This window comes from Diabrotica virgifera, chromosome 3 (assembly GCF_917563875.1).
Source record: "Diabrotica virgifera virgifera chromosome 3, PGI_DIABVI_V3a".
Classification (NCBI taxonomy): domain Eukaryota; kingdom Metazoa; phylum Arthropoda; class Insecta; order Coleoptera; family Chrysomelidae; genus Diabrotica; species Diabrotica virgifera.
In genome coordinates, this window is record NC_065445.1 from 78694133 (window position 1) to 78711152 (window position 17020).

General features: G+C 32.9%; 2 protein-coding genes across 5 annotated transcripts in view; one reads left to right on the forward strand and one right to left on the reverse strand.

The window, feature by feature from the left end:
• Positions 1–6041, reverse strand: part of LOC114335969 (ADP-ribosylation factor-like protein 4C) — a 311831-nt gene extending 305790 nt beyond the window's left edge. For 3 of the 4 annotated variants that reach the window (XM_050645256.1, XM_050645253.1, XM_050645254.1), the window contains exon 1: positions 5876–6041. The gene's annotated coding sequence lies outside the window, so the exon portion shown is untranslated. Of the gene's footprint in view, positions 1–5001; positions 5252–5875 lie in introns of those variants that run through there. The other variant, XM_050645255.1, reaches the window with a different exon arrangement.
• Positions 1–17020, forward strand: part of LOC114327867 (cuticle protein 64) — a 159826-nt gene that overhangs the window by 4675 nt on the left and 138131 nt on the right. The gene's annotated exons all lie outside the window — the stretch shown is intronic.

Below are 17020 nucleotides of genomic sequence, written 5' to 3' on the forward strand. Positions count from 1 at the left end.
AAACTAAAATTCCTCAACAAAATGGGTACATTATAATAGATACCTACTTTGCATACTTGTCTTTTATGCACAAAATATGCATAATGCACTGCCATTTGCTTTCTGTGAAAGTATTATTTGAAAGAGAATTTCAGATGCAAAAATTAAGTTAGGGATAGAACAGGTATTTCAGAATATTATTCATAATAACCAAAAATAAACAAACAAGTTTGCTTTGTTGTGTGCTTATATAGTAATCAAAATATCACAAGTAGATGCAAATAATGAAATTAATGAGCCTATGAATAAAAGAAAAAACTGGCTTATCATAGGAAGAAATGCATGGGAGATAAATTAGCAATGTGCCAATTTTCTGGCATAAGCAGGATTCCATCTTATCTTGGATAAATGATTTACATTAGCATATGCAGATAATTATCAAAATTTCTGACACCACAGAATTTTTGTGATTCAGGGTTTTATTATAGTACGTACCTATATACAAAATTTCAAAAAATTTGCCATTTTTCAATTTAAATCTTCAATATCTCAGGAAAAAGAATGTAATAAGTATTCCATCTCAGCTTCCTTGAATTATGAAAAATATTTTATGGAAATTCATTGTTCTGAGTTGGACCTTAAATACATATACTAATGAAACAGTAATGAGAACAATAATTATTATATGATAAAGAGGTATGAAGGCATGAGATGTGGTGCTATAAGAGGATTTTGAAAATACCATAGATCCAACAAGTTACAAATAAAAAAGTGTTAAGAGAGTTACAAAAGGATTGAGAGAGAGGACATAAAGAACATCAAAACAAGAAAGCTGAAATATTTAGACATTACCAGAGGTGTGAAATATGAGAAATTAAGACTCATAATACAAGGTAAGATTAAGGGTAAAAGATCCATAGGAAGAGGAAGGATTTCCTAGCTGAGAATATAGTTGCAGCTCAGTAGCAGACAGTAGATCTTTTCTGAACAGCCGCCAATAAGGTAGGGATAGAGTCTTCTTGTACTTGTGCTTCTCGAATAAAAGTCAAAATTCGACTACGTTTATCAAAATGCTACGTCTAGTTGGCTCTTCTTTATGCAGCTGAGGCATGGACCCTTAAAACATCAACAGTAAATAAATTGGATGCTTTGAAATGTGGATCTACGGAAGAATCCTCAAAATTTCATGGACATCACATACCTCAAACGAAGAAGTGCTGCATAGAATAGGCAAGGAAAGAGAACTTTTCAACACAGTGAAAGTAAGAAAAACATCATACCCAGGCCACATACTGAGAAATAATACATACCAATATGCTCAATTTATAGTGAAAGGAAAGATTGAGGGAAAGAGGAGACTAGGAAGGAAAAGGCCATTGTGGCTCAGAAATATCTGTGGCTAAATTTTGGACAGTTAATAAGGACAGAGACAGAGAAGAGTTTGCAATTATTATAGTAGCCAGTCTCCATTGAGATTGAGGAGAGGGTATTTAAGAAGAAGAAATAAAAAGAAATGAGCTGATTAATATACATTCTTATTTTAGAACAGGGATAGTTGTGTGTTTAGACTTTAGACCATTGGGCAATTAAATGGCAATGATACTGGTTAATTATATTAACAAATAGCAACTAATTAGGACCACTTTGGAAATATTTCACACAATTTTATCTCTATTATAATATATCTAAATACCTATATGTTTTATGTGTTCTAGTTTACTTTATGGGTAGACAGATTACCGATATGCAATTTATACCAATGAATTCTGTTTAAAACTAGGGTAGACTACCCAGTGATTGGCCGGTCACATTTCTATTAAGGGATTAAATCATAGAATTATGTAATAAATGTTTATCATTAGGAATATTACGTTCCTCCCTATAAAAAATCAGTTGTAGGTTATACAAAACCAAACATTTCTAGTCTAGATTCAAATTTAAGTTCCAAAAAATCTTGTGTAATACCTTTCTGTCAAAAACTAGTTATTGGCATGGCTTCTCCAGTAATTAGCCACTAATTTGTCAGTTATTGGCCAGGACGGATTATGAAACTTCTAGTGATTAGCCACCACCAATCAGTTATTGGCCGAAAAAGATAATCAAAAAAGAAACAGGTTTAGGTACTAATTAAAATATGTAGTATTTATTCACAGTAAAAAATAGTACACAAAATCAAAATAATTCCCTATTAATATAACTCCCTTTTAATATAAAAGTAAAAAATGATACATAAGTATAAGACTTAATTAATTTTATGTTGGTTTTTTAGACATATATTGCAGCTAAATGTTTGTGAATTTGATTTATGCATATTAAGTCTATTTATGCAAGAAATGTGGTAGGCCCTTCGGCAAAAGTTACATTTAATTCCAAGATTTTGCTCTTTAAAATTATAAGTACACGAGAAGCAAAGACCCTCAGTCAGCTTAGGATTTTTAAATAACGAATTATTCTTGTAGGTTTCCATTACCTCATCGGTAAATAAACTCTTTTTTACCTTCTCTATTGCAATATTTTTCAAATCACATTTTTTGTTATCTTGAAAAGACGAGGAAGATGGTATATCTGACAAAAATTTATCAAGAAGCCAATTGTCTTCACATGTATTAAAAGAATCCTTCTCTGGTAAGATAGGTTGCTCGGTAAGTTTGTTCAACATTTTAGGCTTATCATCATCTTTTATTTCTCGGTTTATACTTTTCTCTGTTTTTTTACTTTGTGTTTTTTCTTTCTTGGCAGTTTTTAAACTTTTAACCTTCTTGGAAATTTTGCTTACTGTAACAGCCTTCTTTTCCAAACGTTGTCTTTTTCTCTCCTCCTTTTCTGCAGCAATCTTTTTTTTAGATTCCTCCTCCTCAGCTTTTCTTTTAATCCACTGGGTAGATGTAATTGCATATGTTATTTTTTCGGTGTTTCTGTTTCCTTTTCGTTTAGGTGTCTTTGCAAACTGCAAAGTCTCATTCAGATTTGGAGGTCTTTGTTCGTTTGTGTTTTCATTATTATTAGGCCTTGATAGTTCAATTTGCTCCGTGCCTGTATGTTCAGGGGGCATATCTTGGACATTAATAATTTGAATATTTTCATCCAGCAGCCCATCTAATATTTGATCGTGACTTACAATTAATACAGGAATCTCATTAATGTTGAAATCGGAAGGTTCAGGCTCTTCTGTATGGACAGTGCTATCGGTAGGCATATTTAAAGTTTGCTGTTCCACCGGAATCACTTCTATGGCCTGAGGAATGTGTTTAAAACTTTTCCATAACTTAAACAACAGTGGTTGTTCATTTTCTGTGACATCCTTATAATCATTGTTAAATTCTTGAATAATGCGATTTCCTACTATGCGAGAGAAATCTTTGTAACTTAAAAATGTGTTACTTAGATTTTCTGACTTTGTTTCGGATTCAACTGTCAATATTTTTTGTCCTCCAAGACACTTGGAATAATCTAAAGCGTTTGGATTCCAAGGGTATAGTCCGCAAGCCTTGAATCCACTTTTTATTGTTTCTGACTTTCCAGTTTGTTCCACGGCAATTTTCAGAACATTTGCAAAATGCTCTTTTGATAATGTCTCTGAATGATGATCTCGTCTCCATTGTATAACAGCCTTTTTCCATCCACTTTTGATAGGCTTGAAAGCTGACACATCTGCCGGTTGAAGAAGTCTCGTAGAGTTAGGATATAGACATATTAAAACAATATTTAGTTTTTTACATAAGATACTAAGGTTGTACGTCATGTGTGTTCGATGACCGTCTAAAAACAAAATGACCGGAAAAGACGTATTCACCTTTTTTAAATGCGGATAAAGTATGTTTTCAATATAATCACACATTAATTCTGCTTTCATCCAGCCCGTATCAGAAAGGCCAATGCCCCATTCACCAGGAACAGACTTGGCGATATTCGCAGGAAGCCGTTTATATGGATACACGACCATCGGTGGTGTTATTCCTCCAGATGCTGTAAAAGTAAACATCACAGTGATGTTAGATTTAGACGATGCATGTTCTACTTCATAAACATTTGATGCCCCCCTAGGCGCTAGAACTTTACTGTTTTTCGGGCACAGATTAAAACATGTCTCATCTGCATTCAGAATACGATCGGGGTACTGTAACACTTCCGTAAGTCCTTTTTCTATGAAAAAACTTTCAACTTCAAAAAACCATTTTCGTATGTCACTTTCCGAAACATTTGCGCTAGCCGCGGTTACAGCTTCTGTTGTACGCAAAGAAATCTCGGGATTTCTTCGTAGGAAAGCTTTGTACCAAGTTTCGCCAGGACGATTGTTAATAAAAGGATTATCTCTGGGATTACTATCAAGAAACTGCTTAACTGATTCCTGCACATCTTCCTTTCGACGTGGAAACCCTTTCCTATGATTTTCGAAAATCCAGTTCACCAAAATTTTTTCTTCTTCTGGTAGAAGAACTGGATTAGGTCCTAAATTTGGTTTCGTAAATTTTTTACTTTTTCGAAATTGTAGGGTTGCCCTTGGAATTTTATAGCGCCTTGAAACTTCTCGTAATGAAAACCCGTTGTTTATTTCATCTAGGGCAGTTTGAAGCTCTTCTTCTGTATACTTTTTTTGATATTTCTCTCCGTCAATAATTTTAGGCATTGTTCCAAAAAAGTTCAGTTCAATATTACCTGCAAATTTGTAAAAATCAGTTATTGGCCCTGTGTAACATCAGTTATTGGCCCCCGGCCAATAACTGATTTTAATGATTTGTTTGTAGCATATAGACTAGCAATAGAGTTAATACGCCAAAAGAGTTCAAAATCATTTATAGAAAATATAATTTCGTCGAGATATTTAAAATTCAGTTATTGGCCATCAGGCCAATCACTAATGTAGTATGTGTTTTATAATCTAGAGATTGGCCGTCATTTATTTTCTTAAATTTACTAGTTATAACATAAAAAAATTATTTAATTAGCCACCAATTACGTAACTAACACAATCAAAGTAAGAAAATCAGGGTTTTAAAGAAAATAAACTGCACAAACACTTACCAAAATGTAGTCGCCCTTAGCAAATACTTTAGAAATCTAACTAATACTACACATGACTGAGAGACCTGTTAACAACGAGTTGTAGCACGCAAATGGCAGACTGTTTAACAACGAAATTTTATGGAAGTGGCCTTGAATGTTGGAAGACGAATTTGATACTGGTATTTAGTATTAGTTGTACAGTGGTGCCTTGTTTTTAAAAGTTTTTTAATGGGGGCCAATGACTAACACAAATATTAAATATGGCCAATCACTGGGTATTCTACCCTATGCAATAAGATAATGGTTATAAAATAAAATCTAGCAAAATGATTACAATCTATTATGTACCTACTATCTATACTAAAAATATGATTACATGAGAACCAAATTCTTCTCATGCACTGTCTTAATCCTGAAAAATGTTCCCAAAAAGAATATGAACCTGTACATTTCTTATATGGAAACAAGTTTAGTTTAGAGAGAATGTCTATAATTGTACTTTTGACAAGAGCTGAAATGATTTATTTATAAAAAAATGTCAATCGAAAATTGACAAAAACCTGATCATGTGTTTTATTTTTAATTGAAGCTTTGTTAGCAACAAATACAATTCGATGTCATTTACATATTCCATAATAATTAATGAAGAATCAATACATAAGTAAGAGTTAAAGAGTTGCATGTAAATTGGATCAATAAAGATTTTAAATTTAAATTACATTACATCTTTTTGCACCGACCTATTTTTTAAGTTTTGGTACATAAAACCAACTGACATGAACTTCTTAAATTATGTAAACTGCAATTGGGTGTTATTGATTTTACAAACACTGACCAACATTGACAAAAACAAAACCTACCCAAACCTAAAATTCGAATAGTAATCACTTACCTTTAAACGAGCAGTGGTTGGAGAACAAAAACAACATAAGCTCACTTGCACTTTTAAATTAAACAAACTGTCACAAAGTGTTATTTACTAAATTTAAGAGGTCACAGAAAAGGTCAGTCCAAATTCAAATTCTTTACAAACTCGCACCACCTTCCTCTACCAACACATTTTATCAACTGACACTGACAGCCCTGACAGCTGGAAAATCGAAATCGAAAATTTAAAAGTCAACATTGATCGTAAACGAATTTTAGAATCGAATTTGAAGTATTCATACTAAAATCAGTTAATCGAATAGTGGTGAATAAATTGAATTCATTTGACAAAACATTACAAATCTAATAATATACAGTTCGTAACAAATATTAGACAATAATTTATTCTTTAGTATCTACATAAAATGTAATTTGTATTCTAAGATTTTTATTTCTAATCTGTACCCGAAAACTCGATTGTGTGGCTAATGATTCTACTAAATCGTATTCAACTGGTGCAGAAATTAAACTTTAAGGCCCGATTGTACATTGGCGGCTTAAGCTATGGCTTAGTTGAACCGGGTTCAATTTTGAGCGTCGGTTTAACTTCATTCGGGTTGTTCAATGCCGAGTTCAGTTAAGCCGAGGTTCATACAAATTTTGGTAAGGTTGGCAACGTAAGGCATGCGTATTCAAAGCAATTCCCGTCAATTCTCGACATAAATTTTCCCGCCATTTATGTATTATTATTTGGTTTTTGTCAATATAATTCTTTTATTACTGTTATTAGTTTAATCGGTATTTTCTATCGTTTAGTTTATCAGTTTAATCAATTTCCTACGTTAAATTTGTGAACAGACCATTTGAATAGGTATTATAAGTATTAGGATATTGCAATGTGTTTATTTTCTTTTTGTAAAAAACTGTTTTTATATAAGTGTTTTTTTCTACACTGGACGCAAAAAAGCCTTCCAATTTCACCTCTCAAAAAGAAATATTGGTATCTTTGGCCAAATAATAAAGCAGAATTGTACAAAATAGAATGAAACAAATAACCCCCAAAATTTTAAAGAAGTTTATCAAAGCCATTGATTGTAGCAGATAGTAAGAAATTTTTATAAATATCTAATAGTTGTTGTATGTATTAGTTTAAATTTCTAAATTAACAAAGTATTCATGCATAAGATTTTCAACCTCCTCCTACGTTTGACAAATTGTACTTCTCATGATTCTCTAGACTATAGACAGTTAGATTTACTACATTTTGGCTAATGTTATTGCTACTTCTTCTTCTTTATGTAGTATGGGCAAAGGGTTATTAAAAAGCATTGCAATATTGTGTATCATTGATGTTCCAATTACAATTGAATGGGCCTTCCGAATAAAAGTGCCATGTGATTCGTTTTTAAGAAATCGAACAAAAACTGTTAAAATTATAATAATGGTAAATTTATACATTTTAAGGATTAGTAATTAATTACTTCAGCTTAGTACCATCTGTTTAATTTCAGTACTTAAATTACATCTCAACTGAACTAACTTTTCTTCGTCATTGATATTTTATGGACTTTACGGTCTTTAAATGTACCTATATTCTTCTTAATATATTCGTCATGCTTTGACTGGCTGATTGACATATAGTCCATGCCATTAAAAAGGATTAGTAATACAGTACAGTTATTTACAAACTGTATTAATAACTAACCCGTAAATGTGTAAATTTACCAATATTCCAATTTTAACAGTTTTTGTTCGATTTCTTAAAAACGAATCACATGGCACTTAACAATTGTTATTCGGTAGACCCATTCAACTGTGTCTATGCATTCTGCATTCTCATTGTGCCTCATTAAATAAAATTTCAGCTTGTGATGAAGGATTGCGTAAGGGTGTTATCAGGTTTTCTTGACTCCGTAACCACTATCACCAAAGAAGATACTAATTCAATCTTCACATTCTCTTCTCATAAATATTTAACTGTTTACAGCTATGATTTCAAATTCACTCAAAAATGTTAATATTTGCCTTATTCTAGGGAAGTAGTTAGGTAATTTAAATAATTTTAGAAGGTAAATTAGTTTGTAATTATTATTAAATAAAGTGATAATATGTACCTACATAAGCATGGTACAAATATAATTAATTTAAGATTTATTAATAAATTATGTACATCTAATTTAATAAATTAACAAAATCGTTTTCTACATTTGCTTCAAAATCATTCACAAGTTGCAAAAAGGAGCCTGTTGCTTAAAACCAGTGATATGGGCCCACTTCACTGCACAAAACCTTAATTTAAGGCAATAAAAACAATGTTCTTAGAAGATACAGCTTGGTTCTTGAAATGTCAATAACAAATTTGCCACTTGTTTTCGTTCTCGTTCTTACCTATCTGTTCGATTTTTTATTCTATGAGCAATACTAGTTTCATACAAATAGTGAACAGTGAACAGATATCCAAAATCTTTGCAACAATGCATAATGCATTATCCTTCCATTTTCAAAATGATTTTCTCTAGACCTACACTGTTTCTGTGTTCTCCTTCCTTCTAGAATATTTACCATTTCCAGAAAATCTTCATTATTAGTTAAATTTTCAATGAGGTTCATTTTTAAGGTGTAAATATTATGATTTCCGTTGACAAATGACAAAAATGTGAGGTTAAAAATGCTTGAACCAGCGTTAAACCGCCGAACATCGACCGCTCAGCTGAACCCGGGCTTAAACCGAGCTCAAGCTTAAACTTTGTATGTACAACGCACTTCTTGCCCTGAACTCGGTAATGGCGCTGAGCCGGAGTTGAACCTCGATTGTACAACCGGGCCTAAATGTTCTGTAAGTTAGGCAATACTTAATATAGACAGGAAAATCTGTTGTTTTTGAGCAAAAGAAACTTTATTTTTTTGCATGCACATAATATTATTTATTATTTTTTATGTTTTGTGATAATGTTAAAAATTTAATGGACTTACCTCATGTTGTAAGTTTTTATGCTTCTTTTATACAATGTTTTTTCGTCTTAATTTCCTTGTATTTACTTATAAAATAATTATAAATTCATTTATAGTCGAAGCAATAAAAATAATAATAATTCTTTTTGCATACGATTCGTCAATGCGCCAGGAAACTTTGTGACCCCGAGACATGATATAATATTGAAAAACTGCATACAGAAAATGCATTCTTAAAGTGTATCTCAAACAGATAATAAAAAAAAATCAGAACTCGTCAATTATTGGCGGAACTGAGTTCAGCTTTGTTACTCGGCGGTTTTTGGGGTCGCTGAAAACGAATATGACGTCGAAAGCAGTACCTGGTGCCCATTGTAGCTAGATACTGTTTACCTCGTCTTGCGGAGTTTTCGGCAAATTCATTAAAAAATTAGTCAAAAATCATTACTCGGGGTTTTGGGGTGGCTAACGACGAATATGACATCGGAAGTGATTTCCGGAGTACCTGGTGCCCAGGGTACCTACTGTTTACCTCGTCTTCTGAGGTTTTCGGCAAAAAATTTATTAAAAAATTAGTCAAAAATAATTAGGTACTCGGGGGTTTTTGGGAGTTTTCGGCAAATTCATTAAAAAATTAGGCACAAATCATTAGACTCGGACAAACATAAGTTTGGGAATATGATTTAAAACTCGATGATGCGCAGTGGTTCTTGTTTACTAACGTTACCATGGAAACGGCCAGTTTGTTGATCGCCAGTGTCGTAGTTAGAAGTGCATTACGTATCGCAGAGAGTGTTTAACTTATTGGTTTGATCGTGTTGGATATTTTATTAATAGTTCTTAGCTTAGTGTTTGGTATATTAGTAGTAGTAATTAGTGTATTATTAAGACATTTAGTGTATCTCTAGTGCGTTAAGTTAAGTCATTAGTTATTTAACAATATGCCTCATAAAAAGATAGGAATCAAAGGGCTGGGATTGAATAGCCAAGCAAAGGCAATAATTTATAAGTTACTACATTTATGGAACAAGAGGCAGCACATTTCAAAACAATCGAAAACCTGTTAATACCTTCAAGTAAATTGACGTAAGTATTGTTAATGGCATTTTATTTTCTTGATATTAAAGTTACTAGTATTCTTATTTTCTTATTATAATTGTATTTATGAAGTTTCATCAGATTCTTCTTCTTCTTTAGCCCATTTCTATCCACCTTTGGACATAGGCTTTCCCCAAATCTTTCCATATCTGTCTGTCCTTGGTTGCGCTTTTCCAGTGAGTTCCTGCAGCTGCGTCCACGGTCTCCTGTTTTGTATTTCAGCATTCCATCTTTTATCTTCCTGTCTCGCATTGTGGCCCGCAAATCTCCATTTTAACCCTGTTATATTTTCAACTACATCTTTTACTTTTGTTCTCTCTTATCCATTTGTTTGGTTTTCTGTCTTGAAGTGTTAATCCCAACATGGAATAAAACATGAATTAATACAATAGATATTTTCTGTGAGTCCTTTCTATTTGTTTTGTGTTGTTGGCCTTTGTTAATGTCCATGTTTATGAGCCATACGTCCTAATAGGAAGGATGCTCTGATCAAATACACAAGTTTTTAGGCACTGTTTCTTCTTTCACGCCAATCTTTTGCAATTTTTTTCGCAATATTTTCGTTTAGTAACATTTAACATTGGTAATTGTAGGGATAGGATTCTAGCAGCGACGGGTATAAGCAAAAACACCTTAACCAAAATAAGAAAAGAAGGTAGAGACGTAAATAAAAATGGAGCGACTAGTTTATATTTTAAAAGTCCAAAAAGAAAACGTTGTCGTTCCAAACAAATTGAATTGAGCAGTGGACAAGTGAAAACCATCAAAAATATTATATACGACTTCTACACCATCGAGAAAAGATCCCCTACAATTAATGGTAAATAGTTTAAAAGTTAAAAAATTATTAGTTAGTGGGAAATTGATACCTATATTTTTTATGGTAAATAAAATAGAGTAAGTAAAATTATAAAACAATTGTTTGTACCCGTTTAGAACGAAATAAAAGTTTTTTCGTAAACACATTGATATAGATACAATTCTTTTACAATTTTATTTACTTAAAGTATAAAAGAAGATTTACTTTCCAAATATTTTAACGATTTCTATTTATTTAAGGTATCTATCAAAAACTAAAGAACAAATTACAGGGTCAAAGGAAACATTAAGGAAAACGATAATTGGATTAGGCTTTAGGTAACATAGTAAAAGTAATTATTCAGCTTAAAAAATAAAATTGTATAATGGATAATGTATTTTAAATTGATATTTTGTTGACATCGTTTTAGTTCAACTTTCTACAATTTACAGTTATGAAGAATGTTTTTTCAAAAGTACCAAGTATTTATAATCGATAATTTGTTTAGATTTCGATTTCCGAAAAACTGTAAACAAAAAATAAATATCTCCAAGGTTACATACGATTCTACATAATTTTTATTTTTCTCAAATGAATGGTTCTCACGTCTGTATGTTTTGATACATTTAAAATTTAAACCATCATACTTTTGAAAAGATATCTTAGAACCATCCGAAGAATCGTAATTAAAACTTTGTTTAGAATCATTGTTTAGAAAATAAATACATTAGAATTAGTAAAAATAAACACTTGTTTAATTTTTTTATAGTTGAAATTCTTCCTGCCTTCCTTCCTGATAATGTTATTAAATAATTGTAAGTATTGAGGAATTTGTCATACATATATTAAAGTACTCCTAATATTTTGCTCATTATTTTATCAAATGCAACTGATTATAAGCTTCATAATTATTAAAAAATATGAAAATAAAAAGAAACAAATTCGTTCTTCGCTTTAATTAAATATAATTTAGGTACTACTATAATTTACTTATAAAAATTTATTTCAATCTGCCTGTTTTCGTCCGCCACTGGTAGAAATGGTTTGCTTGTCTGCGCGAAACGCTACGTCGCAATCCCAAACTTATGTTTGTCCGACTCTACTTGGGTATTTTTGGGTAGCTGACGACGAATATGACATCGGAAGTGATCTACGGAGTACCTGGTACCCAGGGTACCTACTGTTTACCTCGTTTTCTGGAGTTTTCAGCAAATTCATTAAAAAATAGTCAAAATTCATTACTCGTGGGGTTTTGGGGGTCTCTGACGACGAATGATATCGGTAGTGATCTCCGGAATACCTTGTCCCCACGGTACCTACTGTTTATCTCGTGACTAATAATGTTTGACTAATTTTTTAATGAATTTGCCGAAAACTCCAGAAGACGAGGTAAACACTAGGTACCCTGAGCACCATAGGTACTCCGGAAATCATTTCCGATGTCGTATTAGTCGTCAGGGACCCCAAAAACCCCAGAGTAATGAATTTTGACTAATTTTTTAATGAATTTGCTGAAAACTCCAGAAAACGAGGTAAACAGTAGGTACCCTGGGTACCAGGTACTCCGTAGATCAATTCTGATGTCACATTCGTCGTCAGTGACACAAAAACCCTCCGAGTAATAATTTTTGACCAATGTTTTAATAAATTTTTTGCCGAAAACTCCACAAGACGAGGTAAACAGTAGGTACTCTAGGCACCACGTACTCCGAAAATCACTTCCGATGTCATATTCGTCGTAAGCCACTCCAAAAACCCCCCCAAGTAATGATTTTTGACTATAATTTTTAATGAATTTGCCGAAAACTCCACAAGACGAGGTAAGGGTAAGCGGTAGGTACCCTGGGCACCAGGTACTCCGGAGATCACTTTCTACATCATATTCGTTTTCAGCGACCCCAAAAACCTCCGAGTAACAAAATTGAACTCATTTTCGCCGATAATTGACGAGTTCTGCATTTCTTTTTGTTGTCTGTTTGAGATGCACTTTAAGAATGCAATTTCTGTATGCAGTTTTTCAATATTATATCATGGCTCGGGGTCACAAAGTTTCCTGGCGCATTCACGAATCGAATTCAAAAAGAATTATTAAGATCCGTCTTGTCGTTTTTTTTTCGGAGGTAAGGACGATTTTAGTGCTTTATTGCTTCGCTTATTAGCATAAGTAGCTATCTTGAAGCAAATTGAATTCTGTGGGAATTTCGTCCGGTCCTACTGCTATTCGATCTTTTGAATTTTTATTGTGATATCTGGTCCTTCAATGTTTTTTTGGCTCATGGTTATTATGGGTTCGCTCATCTTCAAATAACTCTTTGGTCGCTTTTTACTCTTTTGTGAACGTTGAAAGAATACTGTTTTTCACCTAGTTTCTTCTTCTTATTTATCCATATCTTTTCTATTTTTCATTGTCTTTCTCCTTATATTTTCTTTATCTTCTTTTCATTTGTAAAATTTATAATTTGTTGGGTCATCTACCCTTTGGTAGCAAATGAAGTGTGTGATTGTTCAAGATGTTAGTGATGTTTGATGTAAAAGTTTCTTGGAGAGTTTCTACATTCCATTAATGTTCTTATGTTTCTTTCTTGTCTTAAGTTTGTCGTATTCTTGTTTCTTCTTCTTAACCTTCTATCGTTCATTTATGAACATATATAACGCTCTGAACTCCTTACCTCGATCTCTACCTGAGCAACAAACTTCCAATTTGATTCGGCTATTGTTTTTATATGTCATCTACCTATCTCATCCTGTGGTATTCTTCTTGGTTGTCTGCCTTCGTAAGGTCTCCGATGTTGTATTGTGGCATTAGTACGTTGGTCTTTATGTCTAGCAGCGTGGCCTGCGAAGCTCCATTTGAGTATGGCAATTTTTGTTGTGATATCCTCCACTTTTGTTTTTGATCTTACCCTTTCTGTTGTGGCTAGTTTATTCATATTTGCCTTGGTTAGGGTCCATGTTTGACATCTATACGTCATGATAGAAAGGATATTGTTTTAAATGAATAAGCTTCAGTTTCTCCTTCTTTGGTGTTTATTAAAAAAACCAAGTTCTCCATTTCAGCTAGTGATAGCGATTAACTTTTGTTTAAATTTGTTAATAGTTACTTATGTTCTAGACTAGTTGTTAGTTATATTCTGTACTTCAGTTTCTCCTTCATTGGTGTTTATTAGAAAAACCAAGTTTTACATTTCAGTTAGTGATAGCGCTTAACTTGTGTTTAAATTTGTTAATATTAGTTACTTATGTTCTAGACTAGTTGTTAGTTATATTCTGTACTTACTAAACTCATTGTTATAAAACTGTAGTTTTTAAAAACAATAAATGCCTACCTATCTATCTATCTATACTGGTTGAACACTCTGCTCCTCAAGTATTGAGGTATTTTTGCGGTTCTTCAGTAGCCAACTAAGTTTACCAAATCCTGTCCATGCCAGTCTTGCTCTTCTAGTACTTACTTACTTTCTCGTGTCTGGATCCGACTACAGTTTTTCTGCCCAGTATCGGGCTATGTATACACCCTTTGTATTTGCGAGCCATAAATCATCGAGGGTGCACTGTGATAGGCAAAGTCTGCATACTCTCAGAAGCTCCACGTTCTGTATTTCCCCACATTCGCAAAGTGCGTCGTTATCTGTCTTGATGCCCCATTTAATAAGGTTCTGTTTTACAGGGGCAACACCTGTGCGTATGCGGTTGAGTGTCCGCCAGGTTCTCCAGTCCAGGTTCATTCCATTAGGTTGTTCTGGATGTAGGGAGAACAGTTCGGGTGGTTCGACGCTGACATTTCTCATAAACCTTTTCCTTGATTTAAACCCGTATAATTGGTGCCTTTCATCGAAAGTTTGCCTGAACTTCTCCACATATTGTGAGGCACATCTACGGTCGTCTGGTGATGCGAATCCAACTGCCCGGTACAGTAGGAGCAGAGGGGTAGGCTTCATACAACCGGTAATTATTCTACATGTTTCATTTACCGCCGTGGTGACATGTTGGGTGTGTCTAAATCTACCCCAGACGGGACAAGCATATTCTCCTGTTGAGAAACATAAGGCCTCAGCTGTTGACTTTAAGACCTGGGGGTTTGCAGTCCACTTGCTCCCTACAAGTTTCCGGAGAAGGTTGTTTCTCGGAGAGGGCTGTTTCTCGTAGAAACAACCTTCTAGTGATTTCCGCACTTTGGTTCTCTTTATTAAGTTTCAGAATTTGACTAGGTAGATATATATTTTCATGGACTTGTTCTGTCTGAACATGAACCTTTTCTAAAGACTTCTTTTTTGATCTTCCTCTTCTGCGCTTTCTCCTGTAGTATGTCCTTGTAGTATGTATTTCTTCTTTTTACATATATATGTATGGCTACCCTATAAACATGCATCCAACGTGCTCTTTGTGCTTTTACTTTTTGTATTTTGGTTGATTGTAGAGCTTCATTACTTCCTTCCCACATAACAATGATGTTCGTATCATGTTCTAAGCATATACTACCAACATTCGTTGGAGTATATTCTTTTTAGTATATGAGTAGTACAAGCATAGCATATACCTTAAAAAACATTCTAAATTTCATGTACTTTGCATATACTTTAAAGTATATTCTCGTACCGAATATACTGAGTACATTCGTGTACGTAGTAACTCGGAATATTCGTAAAAGTTTATTCTTAGAATATACCTTTATCGAATATTCTTAGCACATACTTATAAGTACATTATTAACACATACTTATAAGTAGATACTTTTAAAATATCTTAAAAATAATATGTATGTATTGTATAGGAAGTATAATATTAGCCTTATAGATTATCAAGTTTGTTATATTTTAGAATAATTAATAAAATTTATGTATGTAGGTAGTATTGGACGAATTTCATTTCAAAATTGTTGTATGGTAAAAAAGTTTAAACATTAATTGTATTAACGTTTATTATTAAAAATTCGTTTTCATAATTAAAATAACTTTACCATTTCGAGTTTATCATGAGTATTTTTACATCGTTGGAATTTGAATTTAGGTACATTCAATTCAATACGGGAGGCTGTGATACGGGCCATTCCAGAACCAAAGCATGCCAAAACCCACAATCAAAGGCTTTGGTGTTGCCAACCATCGAGTAAGCATTTTCCGTCAACCTTAAAAATTCCCACTTTTATAAAAAAAATCCCTCCTGTTTACAAAATCTGAGAAGATATGTTTAATTATTTTCAAATATTTTGATTTTTTTTAATATTTTACAATTTGGACTGGAACAAAAATTCCCTTTTGAGTTAACTTTTCCCTTTATCACCTTTTATGTTTAAAATTCCCGCAAAAAGTGAAATTTCCTTCCGTTTGGCAACACTAACCACCGGTGCACCGATGTTGTTATTCCGCTTCCACAATAGATATCCCCTAACCCCGTCTTGTCTTATTCTGACCATTTCTTACCTGAATGGATCAGGGTAGGAAACAACGGTAAAATATGAAATCGAAAATATGTATCTATGCAGTGTGGCAGTGTTAAGGATGAAGACGAATGATAATAAAGTACTAGGACTAAAGAACATACATAATCTCTTTATTTTGTTTGCGGTGCTTCAAAATAGGTATCATCTATTTTGGTAACTTAATATTATTTAATAAATATTAAAAAAATAAATAAGTAGGTACATATAAGTATATAAATTTTAGTTACTCATACATAGTTTATATTATAATATAATAATTTATATAGATAACTAAAATTTATAAATATGTACTTACTTTTTAAGTAATATTGCAGAATCTAGGTAGGGGAGAGTTGGACAAAACCGGGTAGGTTGATAAAACCGGGTACCCCTTAATTCTTCTAACTGTCTGCTGCTATCTATTAGAATTAGACAATGTTAAAATTAGTGTCCCTATACCACCAACAGTCGTGTGTATTCATTTCTACCTCATTTGAGTAATCTGTGCCGGAGAAGTAAGACCTCACCTGCTTTTTGATGCAGGGAACTCGATTTTTAAGGTAAGTTTATAGCTGTTTTCTCCTCTAATGAATAACTAATGGCCATTTCAAAATTTAATACATGTAACCTAGTATATTACCTTTAATTTGGCCAAAAATTTTGAATATTATTTCATATAGTCCAGAGAAATAAGGTTTTTCTCGTGACACATCCCCCTCCAGGCCAAAACCAAATTTTTTGAGTAGTATGGACATCTATATTATTAACCTATATGTTTCCTGCAGCCGATTTTGATGATATACATAGTTATAAACAAATGAAGATCGAAAAACGGTAAATTATCGCTTTTTTCGTCTATTACCAAAAAGTTAAGCACTTTAAACAAATTTGAGAGTAAGAAA